The sequence below is a fragment of the Grammomys surdaster genome, unplaced genomic scaffold, assembly GCF_004785775.1.
Source record: "Grammomys surdaster isolate TR1022 unplaced genomic scaffold, NIH_TR_1.0 372, whole genome shotgun sequence".
Taxonomy (NCBI): Eukaryota; Metazoa; Chordata; class Mammalia; order Rodentia; family Muridae; genus Grammomys; species Grammomys surdaster.
The window spans coordinates 4523086-4547466 of record NW_021604791.1 but is presented as its reverse complement, the minus strand read 5'-3'; the positions used below and the strand labels follow the sequence as shown (position 1 = coordinate 4547466).

The 24381-nt window shown below is 33.0% G+C and overlaps 1 pseudogene; it reads right to left on the bottom strand.

Annotated features, from left to right (window-relative positions):
- Positions 1–14030: 14030 nt before the first annotated feature.
- On the bottom strand, positions 14031–19204 carry LOC114632274 (annotated as a pseudogene).
- Between the last annotated feature and the right edge of the window lie 5177 nt (positions 19205–24381).

The window sequence follows — 24381 nt, the reverse complement described above, 5'->3', positions numbered from 1 at the left end:
ATGGACATTAAAGCAAGCAAACAAACAAAACTCAAACAACAAATTACAGAGAATTAAAATTTCTACTAGGAAGTTGTGTCTTAACATCATGAGTACCTAACAAGATGTATGTTAGTACTATAGGCAACTAATAGTTGCTGAGAAAGGGAGAATCAGTCTTCTTAGTGTTGGAACACAATGATACGTTTGTTTTATTTGTTTATTTATTTATTTATTTATTTAAGATTTAATCATTATGTATATAGTCTTCTGCTTACATGTATGCCTGCATGCCAGAAGAGGGCACCAGATCTCATTATAGATGATTATGAGCCACCATGAGATTGCTGGGGATTGAACTCAGGAACTCAGGAAGAACAGTCGGTGCTTTAAACAGCTGAGCCATCTTTCCAGCTCTCACACTGATAGTTTATATGCTCCTAAACACAGAGTTTTAAACAAACACAAATAGAAATAGCATTAAATACGTTTAGCCCACTGCACTTGTGTGTGTGTGTGTGTGTGTGTGTGTGTGTGTGTGTGATGTTTGTTAAAGCATAGGTCATGAATTTAAGAGGGTAGGAGTAGGGGGAAACTGAATGGATGAAGAAATAGAAAATATTCATACACTGAGAGAAATAATTCTTTCCAGATGGTTCTTTTACTTATTACAGCTGGGAAGAATGTCACTGTAACACAAATATATTTCATTAAAATTTATAGCATAAGTGTCATTAGTTTACAGATTTTAATGACATAGTTTTACATTTTACTGTTTCAGTAGTTTTAGACAGTTGGCATGAAATCGTTGTGTTTATTGTAGAAAACATTCAAAGCATATTACACATATTTATAAACGTATATGGATATCTGTTAATGTGAAGGCACACATCTACTTAAAAAAAGAGTAATAAAAGCTTTTGTAGAATGATGGTCCTTATTAAACTCAGAATTTTTATATTAATATTGAAATCTGTTGAATTTCTTTCTTGATTTATCAACCCATCTGTTTTTTGTCACTAATCAAAATCAATTTGATGAAAACTATTTGTATTGAGTTGAGGTTTCATCTTTTATTTGGATATCATTTCTGTATGATTATATGTCCAATATATATAATATATATGTATGTGCATATGTGTGTGTGTGTGTGTGTGTGTGCAGGAAGTTACTATCTCTTTTCTAATATCATTTCATTTATTATCATTTTATTATTCTGATTATTAATTATGGTTACTGAAGAATAAAAGCAAAGTAAGTTCTACAATTTATAAGAAAACATGGTTTTCTGGGATAAAATAATATCTAAGCATTCGGTTTCTAGAAGCTAAAAGGTGTCTTTAAAATTATCAGTAGAAAAAGACACTAAAATAATAGGTAATTTACTATAATTAAATAATATTTACTGAATCAATATAAGGAAGGTTTTAGGTTTATGTATACTGAGAGATACGGGTATATATCTCTCTGTATGTATGTACCCATGCATAAACACATATACTGATTAAAATTTACATCAAAATGTGAAAATATTAAAATATACATGTGTGTTGAAAATAATAAACTGAAAAAAGCATATCAGTTCTCAGTTTATTAAAAAACAGCTAACATTCATTGGTGGCTAAATAATAATATTAACAATATTTATCTGATTAACATATAGATGACATGATGAATAACAGATTTCTTTTATTAACTTTTCTACATACTCTTTTTTCCTGAGAAAGAATTGAATTTGAATTTGAATTCTCTCTAATGGCAGTCCTGTGGGTAGTATAATACATGTGTTATGTAGATTCCGATTTCTGCTTCTGTGAATTTAACTCAAGGAAGAAATTAGGAAAGTGCATGCAGATTCATTTACAATGTAAATGCCTTCAAATTGACTTTCAACATGCTAAATTTTGCTAAACTATTTAGTGAAATAATAAAAGCACATTGAAATAATGATTTCTAGTGTATACTCCAAATACTTATGTATATTCACTATTTGAAGACCTTTTTCTATATTCTGGAAGGTTTATGGTTGAAAGATATTAAAATGTAGATGATCTATTCATTTGCTTTTTTAGTTTCTATGAAGATGCCACTAAGTTTATTAATCAGTGACCAGATAACTTTTCTCCTAAAGTGGTAGATAAGGAAACTTCCTAACAGACATATAATAATGTTCTATGAAAATAATCCTCACACACAACGGTTTTAGCAGGATGCCTTTGCATAGCATTGTTCACTAAAAATAAGCCACGTATCTATGAATTTTTTAGATGCAGATCCCCAGGAAATGTCATGTTAACAACACAAACAATGCTTTGGTGTACAGCATGGTGTCATGAAAATAACACTCGCAGTCAGAGGTAACCCATGGACTTCACTTAAACAGCACATCGACTACCCTGTGTCAGAGGGAGCATGTCTCAGGTGGAAATGAGAGCCTCAGGGAGTCATCATCAAAGTACCACATCTTTTGATTTGCCGATGACAACTGATTTCATTACACTATGACTTGGCAGATCTTGACTTGAAAAATCTGTTCTTTGTGTGGGCTCAACGATGAACAAAAATATTTTCATAAATATGGGCTATCAGAGAAGTTAGGAAATAAATATAAGAAAATTCATAGATATAAGCCACTCTTCTAGCACTTTTAATTACTTGTAAAAATGAACATACAACAGTGTACATGAAGATTTGATGGAGACACAGAGGTGATTAATTTTATTTTCGTAGGAAATATTCTGCTGGGTATTAACATTTGGGTCATGATTTGAAGAGTCTTAGGAAAATTACCAAAAAATGTATATTTTTAAATAAATCAATAAGCAATGTCTCACTTTTGTTTAAGAACTCTCTTACACACACACACACAAACACACAAACAAATTATTATAGAGTACAAAAAACTTTTGCTTGGGCTGTAACTTTCAGTATTTGCCATATTATAAATTTATTTAAAAAATTTATTTTAAAAGTATCTAGCATAAATTTGTTAATATATTTTTTTCACAAAAAAATTGTTTAATGATTGTAACTTCCATAAACATTGTAACACAAAGATTCATAAGATTCCACTTATGTCCATTTATACAAAACTCTTCAATCCCTATCTTAATAGAAATTATACAGACGCTTTATAAAATCCCATTTGTGATTTATTCATTTACTTATCATTTGTTTGTTTACCTAGGTGTGTGTGAATGTCAGAATACAACATATAGGAATCAGTTCTTTCTATCAATAACATTTCTCTTCCTGGTACGATTTCTCAATCTTTGTTATGTCAAAGTTTTATGTAGCTTCTGAAAATCCCGATCTTAATCCTTACAAATGAATGAGACCCATCAAGAAATATGTAAAACATTCACCATAGATACGTATTTAACTTTGATGACTACTTAAATGTATCTTGCTGATTTACAGGGTTTGATTTAAAATAAGAAATACTGAAAAGCTAAGGTATCTGAGGATGTAGAGGGGATGATTTACCTGGAGTAATCGGAATGGTAGCATTAGGGCCAGATTCTGAAATGACCCTAAGATTCATGCTTGAACTTATTGATAAAAAAGAAGCCAGTGATTATTATTCTGATGATTTTAAGTTGTCCTAGAACCAGAACATGACTGACTCCTTCTGCTTAAGCAGTATTATTATGATAGTAAACACTCTTCTGAACTGGACTGTAGATAATGTATGCAGGAAGACCTTATTGTATAAAGTCTGGTGAAAGATAAGTATATACGCAACGAGTTAAATTGGAAACCCTGTATGGCACTCAGACACAGTTTCAGGTATCAATGAGAAACAGTTTATACTCTTGGAATTTGATTGAATTCCTAGTTTTTCTTTTTTCTTAATATTTTCCAGATAAGAAATTATAATATTCAAGAAAAAGTAAATGCAAGTGATAACCAGGCTTTTACATTTTTTAATTATTATCAGAAATACATGTCAAAGCAATATCACCTATTATGCAGCTGAATACTTTATAGTCCATATCTATAATCAGAAAACCTAAAAGGCATGCTGTCAGAATTTTCACAATCATCTAAGAAGGTAAAAATTATTAAAATTAACATCATAATTTTATGAAAAGTTTTGTCCCTAGCACAACAAAATATTATAAGAATCCTTTGCCAAAAATTGACAACGTGTATAATAGCACCTTAAAACCCAAACATATCACTACAATTTCAAACACTCAAAATTTCAATTATACATTGATTTATTTACCCAGGGACCACTTTATATGTTTGTGCCTATAGACATGTATAGCATGTGTTGATGCATGTGAATGTTTGCATGTATGCTAGCATTCCAAGTGTTATCCAAATTTATCTCCACTTAAATATTGAAGTTAGTCCTTCCCATTGAACTCAGAGCTCATGTATTATTCTCATATATCCATCCAGTTTGCTACTGCAATCCATCAATTTTGCTTTCCATGGACTGCAATTTAAACGGGTACCATGTATAACCATTATGTACATGATTTTTGAGAATGCAAACTCCAGTCCTCACACTTCTTGGTGTATGCTTTAAACCCTGCGGACAATGTCTTTAAATACTGTTGCTAATGATTTCGATATAATTTTGTTTTAAAAAGTGAAAGAAAGAATATACTCTGCTATAAGATTTACCCGATACTTAAGTAGTATACATAGCTAACAGTTAAAATTAAATAAAAATAAATTCTGTGTTTTAAAACTAGAAGTGAGTTCTACCATATAAAACTTATCTGTGAGGGATAAGCCTAAAAGTGTTATTTTATATATCATTGTTTTTTCTGTTTCTAATTTAACAACTCTCTTGAAATGGTCTAAATATATTTAGCAACCATAACAAAAATTGAATGAGGGCTCTGGGTGTTATTTTTGGAACTATGAATCCTAAGCCTAAATAGTGTTATACTGAAAGGTTAATAAATTCACACAGCATTTGCAATAAACCAAACTATACTTGATTGTTCATAACTATTAGATTCACAATCAGCACGCAGTCGAATGAGCTTTTTGAGTCATTGTGCACACATTGTAACCTGAGCTGAGATGTTAATGGTTTCACTCAAATTATGAATGCTCCATTGCAGAATATAAGAGAGACTTCATTATAGATGAGTAGGCTTTATTAAACATCAGCAAACTGTTACTTACTTAAAATGTCCTTGAAGTTCTCCTCTGTGTGAACCTTCTCATACTTGGAATGTTTCTGAACACCATCGTATAGCAAGCAAAATGTATTTCTCCATTTTATAGTCAGACTATTGTATTGCCTCACATTCTTTTGTATGATATCTAAATTTAATTGAAAAATCTCCATTTTAATTTTAATAATATGTACTTCAGATTGTGTGATATATAATACAGCATAATGTCACTTACCAATTAAATATTCATTATTATTCTTACATTATACCTAGAAGTAAATGGTTTTTGTTTTAAAATACAAAAGACATTGAAATCTATTCATAAACCATAAAAAGGGAATTCTTAGAGATTCTTAAGGTGATTTGAAAACTATGAATTATAACCACATCTATGTGTGTGTGTGTGTTCACCTATTAAAATCACCTCTCCCCCCCCTCTGTCTTCCTTACACCCTCCTCCTCCTCCCTCTCCCCCTTCCTCTTCTCATCTCCCTCTCTGTTTTTTATTTCCTCTGGTTTTCTTTTTTCTTGTATATTTTCTTTACTTACATTTCAAATGTTATCCCCTTCTCCAGTTCCCCCCTGAAACCTCCAATCCCATTCCCCTCCACTTGCTTCTATGAGTGTACTCCTTCACCCACCCACCTACTCCCACCTCTGTGCCTTCACATTTCCCTACACTGGAGCAAGGAGCCTTCTCTGTTTGTTTTTTTTTTTGTTGTTGTTGTTGTTTAACTCAGCATTCTATTTATTTACATTTCAGATGTTATCCCCTTTCCCCATCTTCCCCTCATTAACCCTCTATCCTATCCCTCCTCCTTCTTTTTTGCTTTTATACCATTTAAATTACATGTAAGTATTAAGGTCAGTTCTAGGTTGAGGAACCAGCAATAAAATAGATACAAATAGTTAAGAAACAAGCAAGACAATAAACCCATATAATCAAAAAACTAGCAGGTCAATAAACAAAGTCCCATGATCACTCTCTTGATCACTATTTCTAAGGGCTTATCAGAATGTCCAAAATATCTGAGCCTATTTCCCTGTCCTAGCCCAAAGTCATTTTCGTGCCTGAATCCTATTTCTTTGTTCTAGCTTAAGATTTAGATTCCTGCCTGAAATTAGTTCTCTGTTCTAGCCTAGGACTTAGATTCCTGCCTGAAATTACTTCTTTGGTCTAGCCTAATGTCAGATTCTTGCCTGCAGTCCATTTTCTTGTCCTTGGCCAATGTCAGATTTCTGCCTGGCTGCTCCAGGAGCTCTCTACATCTCCCCTTTTTTATTGCATAAACCAGACTGAGCCTGTCTTAGGTGGTTCTGACAAGAATGCCTTGCTTATCTGTCATGGAATATGCATTATCAAAAGCAATGCACTTAGGTTGCATTGTCTTAGGTTGGTAAGGCTCTTTGCAGAATCTTACCTGTCCTTGGCTTGCCAGCCTGTTAAATTATTAATTCTATCCTGGGGTCTATTTTCAGTTTCAAGTCATGTACTCTGGCTGCCAACATGTTGATGTTGTTAGAGACAAGCTTTAACATGGTGGGCAGGTATAGTTTGTCTCTGTTTTATAAGACACTATTTCCCTACATAGACTTGACTGCACTGAAACTCACTATTTAGAACATGATGGCTCCATGCAGAGATCCACCTGCCTCTGCCTACTGAGTCCCAGGAATAAAGGCATTCACCTCAATGCTATGAGTATACTAGAAACACTCATCTTGCTAAGCTGCATTTCTATGAAAATGAATATTTTGGTTGGGCTTGTAATTTGACAAAATACTGCCTGGTTTTTAATCCAAATATCCCTGAGTCATGTATTCTCCTGAATATGTGATTTTCTTTAACTCAGGTAATGAAGTACATCAACTTGAAGTAAACTGTGTTTTCTCAAAGTGGCTACTTCAAAAAAGAGAAGCACTTTGGTTAGAACAGATGCAATCTACCTGTCTTCCTTATGCTTAGATAGATGTTACTTTTGTAATATAAAAATGATGATATAAGAACATTCATATATATATATATATATATATATATATATATATATATATATATAATAGAGTTTAAGTTTCAGTGCCCTCAATAATTTTAATGTGACACATTTACATATTTTCTCATTAGCCACTTGCATGTAAATACTAGCTATAGTATCTTTACAGTGGATTGGTTACATATCTATCTTGTTTCAACAAATTTGTTACAACAAAGAATATGGTGTATCCCTCTTTATCATTTACTAACTAAAGAATTACATTCTTTCTCTAATAATCATAATTATTGATCAATAAGTTTAAATATGGAGATTAAGATAATTTAACACTGAGTTTAACAATAGTGTCTATGTCATAGAATAGATATATACAAATACTTACCCTTATACAGACAAACATTTTAAAAGGGATAGTATGTAAGTCTAAAAGTTGCTATTTTTCAGAAGAAAACTGTTACTGTACTTTTAATCACTTTAAAATCATTTTAGTGAAAAGCCTGAGATAAACACTCAATTGAGCTTTAAGCAAGAAATATATTACTGCTATCAGTAGGTAGATTAATTTGCATTTATTACAAGAAATAATTCATGTATAACTTAGTTTAATTATACCCCAATATGGCCAGATATGTGACAAGCTTTTACATATTTTAGACTAATTGTTAGATATGTTTAATGGATTTTTATCATTATGCCTGTTACAAAATGCATTTTAAGTTTATTTGGGTGTCAAAATTGTGCTTCATTCTTGGGAATATTTTCAGAAACTTGCCTTGTGATGTTGTGGTAATTGCTGCCAGAACATTTATTGATGATGATTAATAATTAGGGTCTCATCTAGTACTTCTCTTTTTAAAAGACCTTTATCAACATTAACATTTCTGACCTTTTTAATTGCATGGATTAAAGCTAAAAATTGCTGGTTATTAATGTTCAATTTCTGATGCTTAAAATAATGTTTGCTTTCTTAGTCGAATTGAGCAACTTTACCTTTCACTGAGCAAGCCTGACTTTAAATGTACAGCTTAGTGGGTACAGCTTAGTGGGTACTTTGATATGTACTACCCTTTCTGCTACAGTTAAATCTTATCAATGTTTGCTTAATCATCTTTGATACATGTATGTCATTTTAATTATATATTTCTTGACTGTGTTTCACACACATACACACATACATACTCAACTTTTATTAGGGAAAGCAAAGGGCACTGTTTATAGGGCACTTTGCATTTCATTTGTTTAGACAAGATTCAGATTGTAGGTTTCGCATTTGTCACTAAAATGTGACAAAGAATGACAACTGGAGTGAAGCAAAATTGAGAAGACTGAGTTGTACTCTAGAATTAACTGTATTTTTGGTAGGTAATCTACCAATTAACCAAGGTGCCTATCGGTTATTTCTAGAAAATATTGAACATAATGTGGTCTGATGAAAAGAAAAAAGTTTCTAATATAATAAGGACCAAAAATTCTGAGAAAAAATGGACATTGTACAAAAATAGTTATAACTAATATAATAATTTTTAAACTTGAAGAAAACATATATGCATATATATGTAATATAAAATGTATAAATAAGCGAGTGTTATTTGGAATATAATATATATATTAACCTCTATATATACACATATGTAATAAAATATATATCAACTATATACTAAAATATTTATTGTTACCACAGGCCATGTTGTTTTGTCAAGCCAAGGACAGATTAAATCTTCTATCTCGTTTTCCATTCATTATTCATATGATAATAGGTGGAGGTTATAACATGACCATCCATTCCATAGATGTATCTGTACATGTTACAAAGAATTAAAAGTAGATTAATGACAAAGTTGGTAAATAGAAGAATCACTTTTGTTATGCAAATGTAGCACTCATTCACATCTTATCATTTTAATATAGACATGAGCAGCTGCTGATTCTCACGGTTAAAGTTCTGAAACTTTAAGGCAGTTCTAGGAAAAAATGCTATCTCAGCTAAAAATTACATATGGTTACATTTGTATATATGTATATATTTGTATATATATATATGTACATATGTATATATGTAACCACATGTATATACATATACTCATACACATACATATACACAACCTTTTCACAATCTTGCTTTGGTTATTACACATCTTACTGGGATTATATTTGTAAAAAATGACACGCTACATTTTTTTTCAAGCTATAGGAATGCTTTTACATTTTATATGAGCGATTTGCTTTTGTTTTAATTTCAAACAAGTTCTGACTATGTAGTCCAGCCTTCCTTGAAAACACTCTACTTCTAAGTAAACTTTAACCATTATCTTCCTAACGCAATTACCCTACCCAGCCCAGTGTGAAGGAGACAGATTCATTTTATGTTTAAGAGAACTGCCTTCCATGAAGATTAGGGTTTTTTGTTTTTTATTTTTTGTTTTTTTTTCTTTTTGAGACACAATGTCTTAACTCTGAAAAACATAATTTTCTCTCCATATCGTACATTTATCACCAAGTGATAGTTTACTTTTTACAGTAAATATGTAGATCATTTGATTTTATAATGTCTCAGAATCATTTCAAATGAAGAAATCTTCAAAATAAGGTTAAAAATTAGACAAAATGAATCTGTTAGAAGTCTAAATTGTACCTACTGACCTTAGATATTATAGCTTCATCCTGGATAACATCACTGAGGAAATTGTAATCGCCTAGTTTCCTTTATGGATAAACTTTATTTGAAAACTTTTGTGATAGTTAGAAATATAAAGAACAAAATACTAACTTCTAAATATTGCTATATTTTAGGATATTTTAATTAGAACTTTAAATTACAGCCATAAATAATAAAATACAAATTAAAAACAGGTGGCTCTCTTATTTTATCTTTAGCATAAATTGATCAAAAAGAATTTAAACAACTCACAAAGCATAACCATGTCTGTTATGAGTATATTGTCCATATATAAAAATATAATGTATATTGACAATATATGTATATAAATATATAATATATATAAAATATAATATTAATAATACTATGATATATAATATTATATACTATATAATATAACATATATTATATAATATATTAATAGATGTTAATTTGAAGGAAACTGTTTTTTAAAATTCCTCAGATTTTCATAAATTTTAAAAAGTAATTTATGTTTAATCCATAAAATGCATATTCATAGTCATACCAAGAGAATATCAGAAGATATAATACACAGAATTTCCAAAATTATTGTCAGGTCCCCAGAATCAGTCTCTTGGAACTCAATAATGTGAATAATGCATTTCCGTGTCAATAGTTGACTGAAGAAAGAACTCTGGTACTCTAATATCAACATCTCATTTCTTGTCCATGTTACATGTTGTCATGGGTTGAGTGTGTCAGCTTACCAATTTATAGTTAAATAAATGGTAAAAGAAATGTTCTAGTATCAGCTTAAATGTGGCTGTGCTGGTCCTTGTAGTGGAAGATATTTAAATCTCCAACTCAAATAAGACCGGTCAATGAAAACACAACTCAGTAATTATGAATATATTCTGTAAGCCTAGATTGGGCAGATACCCCTACACTACTCTGTTCCCCAGCTATGAGACCCTTATAACTTGAGGATTTTCCAGACCCTGCATCTTTCCTTCTACCTCCTGCTTCCCAGTTGTCCTCCCCTTCATCATCTTCCTCCTTCATTGTCTTCCTCTAGTCCTCCCTTCTGCTCTCTTCCACCAATCTTTATTTCTCCACCTCCCCTTCCTCTGCCCAATCACTGGCTCCAGCCTTTATTTTGCAAATTAAGATGGGCAGAAAGTTCACTGTGTAATGACTCATACCTCCTCTGCAACCCTTCACAGGAAAGGGGAATTAGTATCATAATACCAGGCCAGGGCTATTCACAACACAAAAGAAATGTTCTAGTATCAGCCTACATGTGGCTGTGCGGATCCTGTGCGTTCTTTCTTCTAAAGCTTGTTGGAACTCAATACTAGAGTGCCTGGATTGTTCTCAAAGGAGATGATTGAAACTTGAAACTCAAGTGGGCCATGGACATTTAAACAAATTCAATGACACATTGCAGAAATATTCTGAAATAACTTCAAAAATTCTGCATTCCTAGAACTTGATTCCTTATATCAGAGTTTTAAAGCTTTTTCTTCTAGTGACCTTTTGCCCCTAAGAAAGTTTTATATTACTCCATATGTATATAAGCCAGAAACACAAAGTGACATATTATAACTAGATATTGAGAAATTTGCTTTCTAATATTTCTCTTATAGAAGTATAATTGTAAATGCTTTGAAGATGATGGCAAGTTTATATACTAATATATGTGTTTATAAAATATACTATGATACATATGCATGCTTTGCTTTATATAAAGAATTAAATCTAGGCCAAATACTTCACAATGTAGAATGTAAAATATTGTCAATATTTTTCAGAGTTAATCTAATTTTGATTTTATTATAATTATGAATGCTGAAAATACTGCTTTAAATTACAAAATGCCAAAAAATTATAAGGAGAATTTGTAAAGTTTCTGTTTTTTTAATCTTCAATCAAAATGAATATTCATTTAATTCCTTATAGGAAAATCAAGTCCACAACTTAAATAGCAATATTTAAATCAAATAGTATAAGACAATATACTGACAAATTATTCATTTGATAATACTGAAAAATGGTTGTAGAAAAATATAAAGGTCTCCATTTGCAAATAAGCCATGTGTCCTCAAGGCTAGAATATCCTGTGCACAATTATGTATTGCAGTTCCTGAAATATAAGAGTCTTTAACATCAACTGAGGTTTTCAAGTGTTATGTAACATGCCTTCATACTCAGCACAAAGTTTATGTGCAGTGTTGTCATTATGTAGACTACACCGAAGTACTGCTTTGCAACTGAGAGGAGCACTGTTGAAAAAACATAAGAATAATTATTTTGATTGATTTTAAATTAATTTTGGTCATCCATGTTCACTAACATTGTCTGGTGTCAAATTTTTATGACATTCATATTCAGTTATTCTGTCACATAGAAAGCTATGATCCACAGTTACGAGTCTAGACTCTACATATTATCCAGTGCCACATAGTGTCATGGGTTCCTTAAGGTCTAATGTTACTGGAAAGATTAAAGAAGCAGGCTTGATGTAAGAAGTGTTATAATATTTTTATTAAACATCGCACACAAAAATTACATGGGAATTGCTAACACTTGGAATTTAAACAGCTTCTGTGAATACACCGTGGGAAGACGATTATGTTTTAGTCTTGACAGCTAGAGGTTCAAGTTATTCTTACACTTCTGAAGACACATGCGAGATGACTCCTCATAGATCTAAATAGCTGAAACTCACACATGCTCAAGCATTGTTTTCAGAAGAACCAATAGAAAAGCATTAAGTACTGTTTAGTTTTCTTCATAGACATGTAAAGTAGAGGGCTGGAGGGCATTTGGAGAAATGTCCTCTCAGGAAATACATCTAATTACAATCTCAGATTAATTACCTAAATTGGTTATTAAATGAATCTATCAATGTTCAGCCTCTTTAATTTCATGTTTCATTGGTTTTCATTGATATTGCAAAGTATGGTATATATTAACTACTATTATTAGAAATCAAGCCAGTGTTTCAAATGCTTGGTAAAGTGGCAGGGTAAATCCACTATGAAATTGCCAAATGTCACCTTACTTTTAACAGTGCATTATGAGGTACTAATGTTTTCAAATCCAAAACATATACTTCATGGATGAAAAGGGACACTACCAGTAGTCATAACGTTATGGTCTAAATGTCATTTTAATGGGAGAAGAAAAGTGGAAATTTCTGGAAATGTCTTATGATGCAGACTCATGTAATGTTTTGCTATAGCAGACTTGTGATATGACATGTGATGCTTGGAGAGAGAATAAATAGGACAAACAGTGCACTTGCATTACTACCCCTGAGAAGCTTCCTTGGTCTCACGTCTTTGGTGATCTTCACTTCGTTGAGAGAGGTATGGCAGAGAAGTCCTCCTGGCATTCATGCTGGTTCTGGTCACTTCTGCTGATTCACACTTATGAGGCAGAGTCCTGGTGTTTTCCGCTGGCTTGTGCCACTGCTGCTGCTATTTCATGCTTAGTGACACATTTGGAGCTGCGCTGTTGATATCCTGACACTACTGAACTGAACTTGTGGTATTCTGACAATGAAAATTGGAAATACCCCAAATCAAAGAACTACTTTTAAATTGGTCTACATCCTCATTGTCCTATTTAACATCTTTTCTCCTCTACATTTGGACGGTTGGCTAAAAAGGGAGGTCAATTCGTTTGAGAACCCTTATTGAAGTAGGTTTTGTAAAATCTAAGCCTAGAGGGAAATGTTTGATCAATTAATGGTATTCCTTATAATTTTGATTATGTTATTATTATTTTTTTACTGTTCAAGGTTTATTTGGTGTTTTCATTGTCATGACACATGAGTGGTTAGTTCCAGCATCCATATGCAGATCTTACATTTCACAGAATATTGCAATATACACTACAGATACATGTAATACATAAAGTGTCTTGTGTAACTTTTAGGCACAAGATATGGATAATGGACTTACACACTGGAGCCGGGTTATAACTAACTGGGAACTCATTGGCTTAGGCATGTTTGGTAAGGTTCACAGTGCAGCAGCACAGAAGGCTCACAAGATAATCAAAGCCTGCACACAGTTGGCAGTGCATCTTGGAGACAGTGGGACTGTCATACTAACCAGGCTACCACTACGCAAGTACCACTTATCAGCAGGGTAGAGCAGTGAGAACTGAGTTTTTTTTTCCCCAGACTACCTCAACACAATTGTACTAAGCACAGTTCAGATGACGAGTGTGTTTTCTCCATAGAACCCTGCTGCAGCCTGGACATTGAAGTGCTAGGATACTGGGAAGACTTTAGAACTGCAGCCCCTTCTGGATTCCTCAGAGAGTATCTTCACTCTTCTTCAGGTGGGCCTCTTTCTCAAGAGTCAGTGTCACCTTCACAACATCCAAGGCTCCATTTTGTTCCAGTATACACGGGACATTGAGGAAGACATCATCTTTGATTCCATAGAGACCCTTAATCATGGTGGGAATGGGATGTACCCGCCTAAGGTTCTTCATTATGCTCTCAGCCAAGTCTGCCACAGAGAGGCCAATGGCCCAGGATGTGTAACCTTTCAGCTTGATCACCTCATATGCACTGTCAACCATATGCTTGTGAATATCCTTCCACTGCTCCTTATCTGCATCAGTGCCCAGTTCTGGGTTCTGACACTTCAGGGAGATGCTGGCAACATTCAGATCACTCCACACAGGTACACTGGAGTTGCCATGCTCTCCCAGGACCCACTTGTGACAGCTCAGCAGGTGAATTCCCAGTCTTTCTTCCATCAGGTAACAGAACTGAGCTGAATCCAGATTGCAACAACTTCCAATAACTCAGCTTTTGTGAAAGCCATTGATTTTCCAATCCAGGTAGGTTAAGATATCCACGAGATTTGAGACAATATGTAGCTTGCAGTGTGGGCTGTACTTCATAATGCTGGGAATGATGAACTTGAAGTTGTTCATGTTTCCCTGGACCAAGTTGAGTTGGTTCTCTCCCTCTTGCTGATGGGCCTCCGGTGTGATAATGACCAGCTTAGAGTTTGCAGTCACACAATAGTCTTTGCTTGAGACAATTTTTGGTGTCTTAAGGAAAAGGCTGTCATCCTGGAGATCCATCATAACTTCCTTTAGCTTGTCTTCCATGACGTTAACAAAGGCAAGCTCATTGGCCAAGTCCTTCATTAATATACTGATGGCAAAAGCCATGCCAACAGCCCCGACTCCAACAACTGTAATCTTGTTCTGGGGGATCTGTTCTTCCTTAAGAAGATTCACAGTCAGGTGGTCTTTGAGGGTTGGCATCTTGGACTTTGAATCTTTAGAGTCCACTAGTGTGCAATGGGGTGCGACGGGCAAGCAGCAGCAGCGTGGCCTGGGCGTGGCGACAGTGGCTCCATCACCTGTTATTATATTTATGCTTTTCTTTCTCAGCTGCTATTTTGCGAGGAACTTGAGAGTCCCTCTAAACCACTATAATGTTTGTTCAATTATTCAGGGATTTGTCATTGAGAATATGTCTGATAATGTGTATTTATATGTGGTTTTATAGATATAGTTACTTAAGTTTTAATTTCAGTCTTTTATATAGTCCACAGAAGTTATTTTTTAATTATTTCAAAACCATTCTGGAGAAATTTAAAGAAATTTAACTCAATTAAATCAAAACACCATAAATAAACAAACTTCTGATGCCAAACTTCTGATGCAGTTAATACTGGGATCTAAACAATCTCATTTTCTGTCTCTACCTTTCTTATTGCTTCTGTCTCTCTCATTCTCTACATCTGTCATATAACTATCATCTTTATCTATTGATCTATCTATCTATCTATCTATCTATCTATCTATCTATCTATCTATCATCTATCTATCTGTACTATCTGTAGTTTATACTTTGGAAATAAGTATGCTGTACATAACCATAATATTTTTTGTAAAGAAGAATGAGCTCACATTAGTTATCCTTGATAAAATCTGAAGGTGGCTGTTTAAATTACACATTATAGGTGAATGAAAATCTATAGTACACCCTTAGTGGTTATTGGTTAGTGTTCTCTTCATTGTCCTTGGGCTATTTTTCTCTTTGGTAGATTCCATTTAATTTTGTAGTTCGTTGCAGTTTTGTAGATGGGAAGGGGTCAATTTTTTTTAGCAGTTCTTTGTTGTTTCTTCTTCCCAATATTGTACTACCAGTCTTAAACTATTATTTTCATTTTTTTCTGCTACTTTGTTTGTTTGACTTCACTGAGAATTAGAAGTGCCTTTGTATTTCTTAATGTAGATAGCTTGTCATATGCATCATATTGTCACCACAGGGTATGAAGTGTAGTCATCCTATATGTTTGTTGCTAAACATGAAGCCCAGACAGCCACCTCGAATTCAGAATGTCATCTTCAAATACACACAAACAGCAACCCAAAAAATTCATCAACTTTTTTTTCATTGTCTTTGTTTTACCCTTAAAAAGTACCTTTTACAAACTCATGGTAAGTTCTGAGTACCTACACATTTGGTTCGTAAACATAATGCTTGGGTATTAATACTTGTGTTTCCTTTTATTTCCCTGGTAATTTCCTCGAGAATTTTATGAATTTTTGCAATATCCTGCAAATACCTTCTACTATTGAGTGGTATAATTTAGAGGAATATGTTTTCAATAATATATTTCAAACTAGCATTCAGCTTGTAATTATTTTCCAAGGGAATTTGCAAAGAAAGGATAGCAAAGATTCAACAAATATAGTACTCAAGCTTTAGCAAATGAGAGTTGAGGAAGGAAGAAACGAATGTACACTGTAGAAAGAGAATATTTGCTGTATCAGAGCACAGAGTTCACTTACCTGACTCTATTTATCCTGTGGGATATCTGTAACACCCTGACAATATTTTACTTATTTAGTTAATTAAATCCATTTTAAGGAAGAGTTTACTTAATTCATTTTTTAAAAATTATCCATTCTTAGTATCTGAACTAATTTTGTGTTCTCTACCCTCAATATTGTACTGTTTTGTCTTGTCTTTGGCAAATATTTTAAATTTGGACATAATCTTGGTGTTTCATGCTCTAATCTTCTGTCTATCACCAACCCCCGAGTCAGCTTCTTTGTCTAGAAATCTCTCCTTCCTTTAGAGTTGAACTAATCATCTTTGCCACTTAAAAACTGCACACAGTATTCTTTATTTAAGTAAAGCATACCCACCATATTTAGTGAGTCTAAATCAAATACACTTTTGTTTCATTTTTAGATTTATATAATATAGTAATCAAAACTCTTCTTATCACCTTGATCTACTATTTTTAGTGAAAATTATATATTAATATCCCAAAATATTCCTAACTGGTTATGACTAAACTAGTTTGGATTATATTTGCCAGGATTCAGTCCTCCAGAATTGACAACGAAACCAGTTACACCCATTAAAATATTACTATCTGTTATATCAAAGTGTTTAACATAAATAAATGTATAGGAAGAGGAAAATTAGTCTCCAGAAATAAGCCCCTAAATGATTCTCAGTATAAAGTACTCAAAACTAATCTAGATACCAAATACAAACTTTGTGTTTATGTTTAAATATATTTAAAATGAAGACAAATATGTTCAAATTCACTTCTCTATGAATATTAGCTGTTAAGTCAGTGATAATTTACAATTAGCAGCATTATAGAGGCTAGCTATAGAAAGAGGAATAAGAGTAGTTATTTTCAATATATGAATCATGAGTCACTCTATCTTCAATACTAAGCAGCCCTAGCAAGGTTGAATTTAAATATTTGTTCACACACACACACAAACACACACATACTCACAGACACACAGACACACAAAAACATTTGAAGGAAACAATAATATTTGAGAAAACTTTAGCCACAAATTGGTGGGGGTGGAGAGCTGTGCATGTGTAGGTTGGAAAAGATGAAGAGTAAATATAAAGGATATTGTTACAATCACATTGTTTGAAACTGTTATATAAAAACTTTTAAAAATAAATCATATTATGTACAACATTGCTTACCAAAGAGTTATTGGCTTTATAATAAAACAAAGCAAATTATGATAGCCTTGTTTTGATTTTTAGTCAGTGTTTGAAATTTCAAATTATTTGCTATATGTATTTGTTTGTTTGCTTGATATATAAATATGCAATATCCATGGAAATTTTTGAAGTTCTCATCAATTAGCTGTAGTGTTATGTGTAGGTTGAAAGTATGTTTTGGGTCTTATTAAAATCAACAAAAACAAAAAATGTTTCCATGGTAGGGTGAAACATCCTTTGAGTATATGCCCAAGAGTGGCATACCTGGATCTTGAGATACATTGATTCCCTTTCTCCTGAGGAACCACCACATTGATTTCCATATTGGATGCAACAATTTGTATTCTCAAAAGCAATGAATGAGTATTCTCTAACTCCAAAGCTGTTATTTGTATTGATTTAGGTTCTGAGGAGAGTAAGAACAATTTTGATATCCATTCCTCTGATGATTAAAGATGTTGATTACTTCCTTGAATGTTTTTCACTTTTTTAATGTATTCTTTTGAGAATCCTCTGTTTAGATGTGTATCCCATTATTGAATTGCTATTTTTTATGCTGATATCCAGTTTTTGAGTTATTTATATATGTTTAAAACAAACCCTTTACTGGATTACAAGTGATAAAAATCATTTTCCCATTCTCTAAGCTGCCACTATTTTTCAAGTGCTGTCCTTTGGACCACAAAGACACTTGTTCAATCATCTTCATTATTGTTGTATTCATAAAAGCTACAGATTGCAAACAACCCAGATGTCTCTCAACGGATGAATGGATAAAGAAAATATGATTCATTTATACAATGGAATTTTATCCAGATGCTAAAAATTGAATTCATATTTTACAGGTAAATTTATAGAACTAGAAAAATATCATACTGAGTGAGGAGAAAAGATAAATACAATATGAATTCACTTCTATGTGAATATTAACTGTTAAGTCAATGATGGTTAAGTTAAAATTAGCAGAATTACAGAGGTTAACTATAGAAGGGATAAGAGTAGTGGCTTTCAACATGTGCATCATGACCCATTCTATCTCCAGAAATATTCATGTTATGATACGTAATAGTAGTAAAACTATAGCTATAAAGTAGCAATGATAATAATTTCATGGTTGGAAGCCACCACAACATGAGGAATTATATTAAAGAATCATATCATTATGAAAGTTAAAGATTACTGGATTCGAAATAACAGATAGATATTTCTAGGAAAAAGAAATAGGATAGATAGTTATGGATGGATGGGAGAGGACTTTAATGTAAGGATCAAGCAGAGGTGAAGCATGAGCAAGTGAATACAGTGTCAGAGAGGTAAAAATAATGTCAATTTGAAGGATAGTATGGAAAATTAATGCAGTAGAAGCTTCTTAAAATGTATAAATATATGAAAGCACTATGATTAAATTACCAAAGTTGTGAGGGATTCGGGAGTTATATAACCAACTAGATACCTCTAATAGTCAAATGAAGCTTACAGTACCTGAAGATGGTTACATATGATTGAATTGTTGGCCAATATGGTATCATAGAATCCTCTAAACAACCCAAAATATCAACAAATCTATTGGTTGCTCTCCACAACAGATAGCAAGAACATATTGCTAAAGACAACACCTACCAATTCATTGAAAATAGGGAAATCAAGATGATGCCTTCCTATAGCCTTCCTATAGCCTTCAATTTTAATGTTCTTGATAGAAAAAGCAACTCTGGATTCTACTAAAGAAGAAACATGAACACCAACTCATCTACAAACCCTTCAGCTGTCCCAATAGCAAGATATTCTCATCCAATGGTGGTACAAAAGATGGTGAGAGTATTCAACTAATAACTCATTTGGCTTAAATCTGACTCCATGAGATACAACACATACTTGATGCTTCTTGGTTGACCAAGAACCTTAGATTAGATATACGAGGAACCTAGAGGAAAATCAAATACTACCATTCTATTAAAGAAAAATAGCAATAAAACTAATTAATTTTATTATAAATAAAATTAATTAATTGTGTTATACTCATTGATCTCTGATTTATTCAACCATCATCCAAGAAGCTTCCTTCTGAACAGATGAGAATAAGTACAGAAACTCATAGCCAAACAATAGGTATAGAATATGAGAATATAAACACTCAGGCATGAAATGGCATATCTCCATTATGCCCTTTCTTCAGGACTCAATAAACCTCACAGAAGTGGAGACAGAAAGAATATCAGTGCCTGAGAGAATGGAGGTGGCCTTCTAAACATAACAGGATTGATGCACATGCAAATTCACAGACTACAGCAGCATATATAAGGCCTACATGAGTCTGCAACAGATGATATCCTAGTTTTTATGAAATTGTCTCCAATTGATAACCACTTACAAATGAAGTTTTAGTTCTCGCCAAGGGAGTCTCTTTGGGAAAACAAACTACTCTGAAGAGTAGGCTACATGCCTAGTAGAAGATGGCCAACAGAAAATGAACTCAACACCTTCTTTGGCAGGTTTTTTGCCTTGTAAATTTAACAATTGGGTTTTTACTTTTTCTTTTTCCCTTTGTTTTAATTTTTACTTTTTATTTTTACATTTGATTTTAACTTATTTTTATTCTAACACCTCTTTTACATATGCATTATATCTTCTGGTTTTATGTTTTTATGGGATTCCTAAGTGTGCAAAAGCAAGTATTTCTTTATCTATGTATGTTTCCTGTGCTGTTTCTTGGACTCTTTTTTGTGTGTTTGTTTGTTTTGTCCTATTATGATGTGATTGTTTTTGTTTTATTTATTTAATTTTATTATTATCCCATGGAAGCTTGTTTGTTTCTCAAGAGACAGAAATAGATAGATTCAGTTTGAATGAGAAATTGAGAGGAACCAGAGGGGCAGGAGGAGGGGAAAACACAATCAAAATATATCAAATGAAAAAAAAAAACCAGTTTCAATAAAAGCAAAACAGAAATAAAAAAAGAGTGTAGAAGGAGAAATGATGAATTTTATTATAGGTTATAATAGAAGAAGTATTTTATGTGAATTCTACTGATACAGAAACATTATAGCAAGTGATCATGAAAATTAAGTGTAAAATAGCCGGGCGGTTGTGGCACACACCTTTAATCCCAGCACTTGTGAGGCAGAGGCAGGCTGATTTCTGAGTTCAAGGCCAGCCTGGACTACAGAGTGAGTTCCAGGACAGCCAGGGCTATGCAGAGAAATCCTGTCTCGAAAAAAAAACAAACAAAACAAAACAAAACCAGAAAATAAAGTGTAAAATACACAAGGAAGGAAGGGAGACACAGATAAAAATACATAGTTAGAAAAAATCTATTACAATAAAGAGTTAATTGAAGTCAAAAGAATGGTTTTATAACCATTACATTATATTAGAAAAAATCAATATAAGAAAATTATATACATACATTGGTATGTAAATTATAAAATTAAAGTTAGAAATATATAGACTTTTATTAGGAAATATAATTCATTAAATAATAACATAATAAGGATAGAATATAATTCTATTTTTTCAAAATCTGACTTTTCTTTATTATTAGCATAGCTTTCATTACAGTTTTACTGATTTATTACTGAATTTTTAGAAACAATTTAGTCTATAGTTGGGTAAGCATATACTTTGTTTATTAAGTATTGAGATTTAAGAAATGAGTCCTTAAAATTAAACTCATGAGACATACATTCAAAACCTTTCAAATATGTAATTGTACATGTTGCTCTGATAGAAGATATGACATACCAAGGTAAGATATTACTGAAGTTTTCAGTGCAGGCAATTAAATCATAAACTTGTACATTGTGAACTAAAATCAAAATTTTTTCTCTCTACATGATCTCCAGGCAAGATAGAGATAGAAATTTACAACAAAGAGATAGAAATCTACAGCAGTGGGTTCATTCTGACCCTATAATTCCTTCTCACGTTCTTCAGTTAAAAATTACAATTTTCAAAGGTCTGTGTCTGCCATAGTGTCTTATGTTTACACAATTATAGATTAAGTGGTTTCTAAGAATTCAGTGATAAATCACTAAAGCTATAGTAAAAGCTATTCAAAATTATTTTAAAGAAAATATAGAATCAAAGATATTTTTCTGATGATTGATATTAAAAAAAGATGGTAAGATGTTATTCAGGTAGTTGATATTAAAAAATAGATAATATGAAATTTGTTACACATAAGCTATCAAAAAAAATCTACCAAAAAACTTCTATAAATAACCGGAGGCTTCAGCAAAGTAACAGGGCAGAAAATCAACTTACAAAATGCAGTAGTTTTTATACACCAATAAAAACACACTGTGTGAAGATAATCAATCCATTTATAATAGCATCAGAGGTAATGAAATATTTTTGAATAAACCTAACAAAGGAAGTGAAAGGCCTCTACAAGGAAACTTCAAATGGTAGATCACTATAGTCAAAACTCTCAAAGCAATGTACATTTTCAATTGTTGATTGCTTCTCCAGGATTGAGGATGAACTATTAGGAAAGATATCACACACTTAGGACAGAGGACTCAGATGATTTGAGCTACATTTGAGCCTAAAATCTCTCTCCTATGATCTAGCAAACATAGGTCCAGAAAAGCATGAAAGCTGCCAAGGGGGAGAAGCAATTAAACAGTTCTACTCAGATGAGACATCTTTATTCAAATGCTGATTTCTGTGGCTCCATACCTCGTTGCAATCTAGACATGTCATTGTAACGTTTATTCTAAGAATCTCCTGTCTCAAAGTTATGTAAACATTGCTCTACCATTATTTCTGATTGGTTAATAAAAAGCTGATTAGCTAATGACTGGGCAGAGGAGATAACAGGGCTAGACATCTGATCCCAGGCAGGGGCAGGAAAGAGAGAAGAGAGGCTTCTCATGAGCTGAGGAACCAGGAGCTAGCATGAGAACAAACATAGACTAGGGAGAGCAAGATCTACACTAAAATGCAAGTATCTCATGAATCTTGTCTGGGAGGTTGATAGGTTAGGTTGGAGGACTACAAAGTAATATCTTCTCAGTTACTATGCTTTAAAGTTTGTTGAATAAATCTAATAGTCTCTACCCCATTTTTGGGGAGCTAGCTGGGTTAGGAAAAAACAAACAAACAAACAAACAAATCTACCACTTTTAAGTTTCCACAAACATCAACGTTGGGCAAGAATTTACAAAAGTCCAAGCTTAGACAGTAGATTCAGTTATTAGATAAGTCCTGAGTGAAGGTGGATAACAAGTACTCCTCAGAGCTAGGCTTCCTTCCTAAGAGGCACTGTTGACCTACTGAGAACTTGAATGAGGCCCTTGAGTCGGTCTGGAGTGTCTCCGGGACCAACAGATGCAAATGAACAGCCCAGCAATAGCATCCAAGTTATCACTGCACTCACACCGCTGATGAGAGAAGTTGCCTGCTGGCACCCACGAGAGAAAAATACCTCTGAATCAATCAGAATCCGGCTCTCACAGGTGGAGGCATAGGCCAGGCTCTCTAGCAAGAACCTTGTCTTGCCCAAACCATGTTTACTGGATTAGCAGCCATTAGGAGGTGGCTTTCCTAGCAACTGCCCTGTAGGAGAGACTGCACTTCAGCTCTTGGGCTTTCCCAGAGCATTGGCTGCTTCCCAAGGGCAACAGGAGAATAACTTGAGACATCTGTTACAGGGAGTGGTCCAGAGAGACCTAGTTCCTGCTTAAACCCCGAGTATGGGACTCGCCTGACACAACCTACAGATACCTAGGCAGAAGTGTCTTTAATCTGAAAGATTTGGTCAGGGCTAATCACAGCACAAGAAAATAAACTAGAGACTGAGAAAAGACAGAGACTCACAGAAGATGTCCAAAGAAGCCAAATTACTGACCAGGTAAAAAATATTACACCCAAACTTCTCATCAGGTAAAAAAAAAAAAAAAAAAGGAAAGTTTAAAAATCATGCTTTTATGCTAAAAAGGGAAAGAGACTGTATATGTAAATTCATAGATATAATTTGAAGTTGATAAATTTAAAGAAAATAAACACATAAAGATGAAAGACCTAGTAACACAGAACTTTTGAACTTATCAATTATGCTGGTCATCTTTATTTTGGTAATCATGATGGCTTTCTATGTCTTCTTTAAAAAGGGCTTTAGAGATACAAGAAAATGAGAAAGCTGAAAATTGGGGATAAAGTTTAGAAGGAAAATTAGAAAAATTTAAAATAAAAAAAATGAGGATGATACTAAACTAATGAAGAAACAAGAAAAAATGAAAACTGGAGACTATTGAAGAAAAATTAGAAAAAAAGTGTAAAAGAAAACTGAGGAAAATACTTAGATAGAGACAGGAAATAAGGCCAGAACCTGTTGTTCGAAAACCAAGTTTACCTTATCCAGTTAGGTTATAACAAATGATAGCAAATTTTGGACACCTGCACAATTTTGAAGAATAAGGGTGGCAACCTATAGATATAGTAGATTTGAAAACAAATTAAACAAAGCATAACTATGACATGAATTTAATATTCTTGAAGTAGATATTGAATTCTTGGGTAATCTAATATAGGATAATCCCCCAACTGTGAAGTATGATGAGAGCAATATTAGAAACTAGTTTGCAGTTACAATGGAGTTCATGATGATAAGAG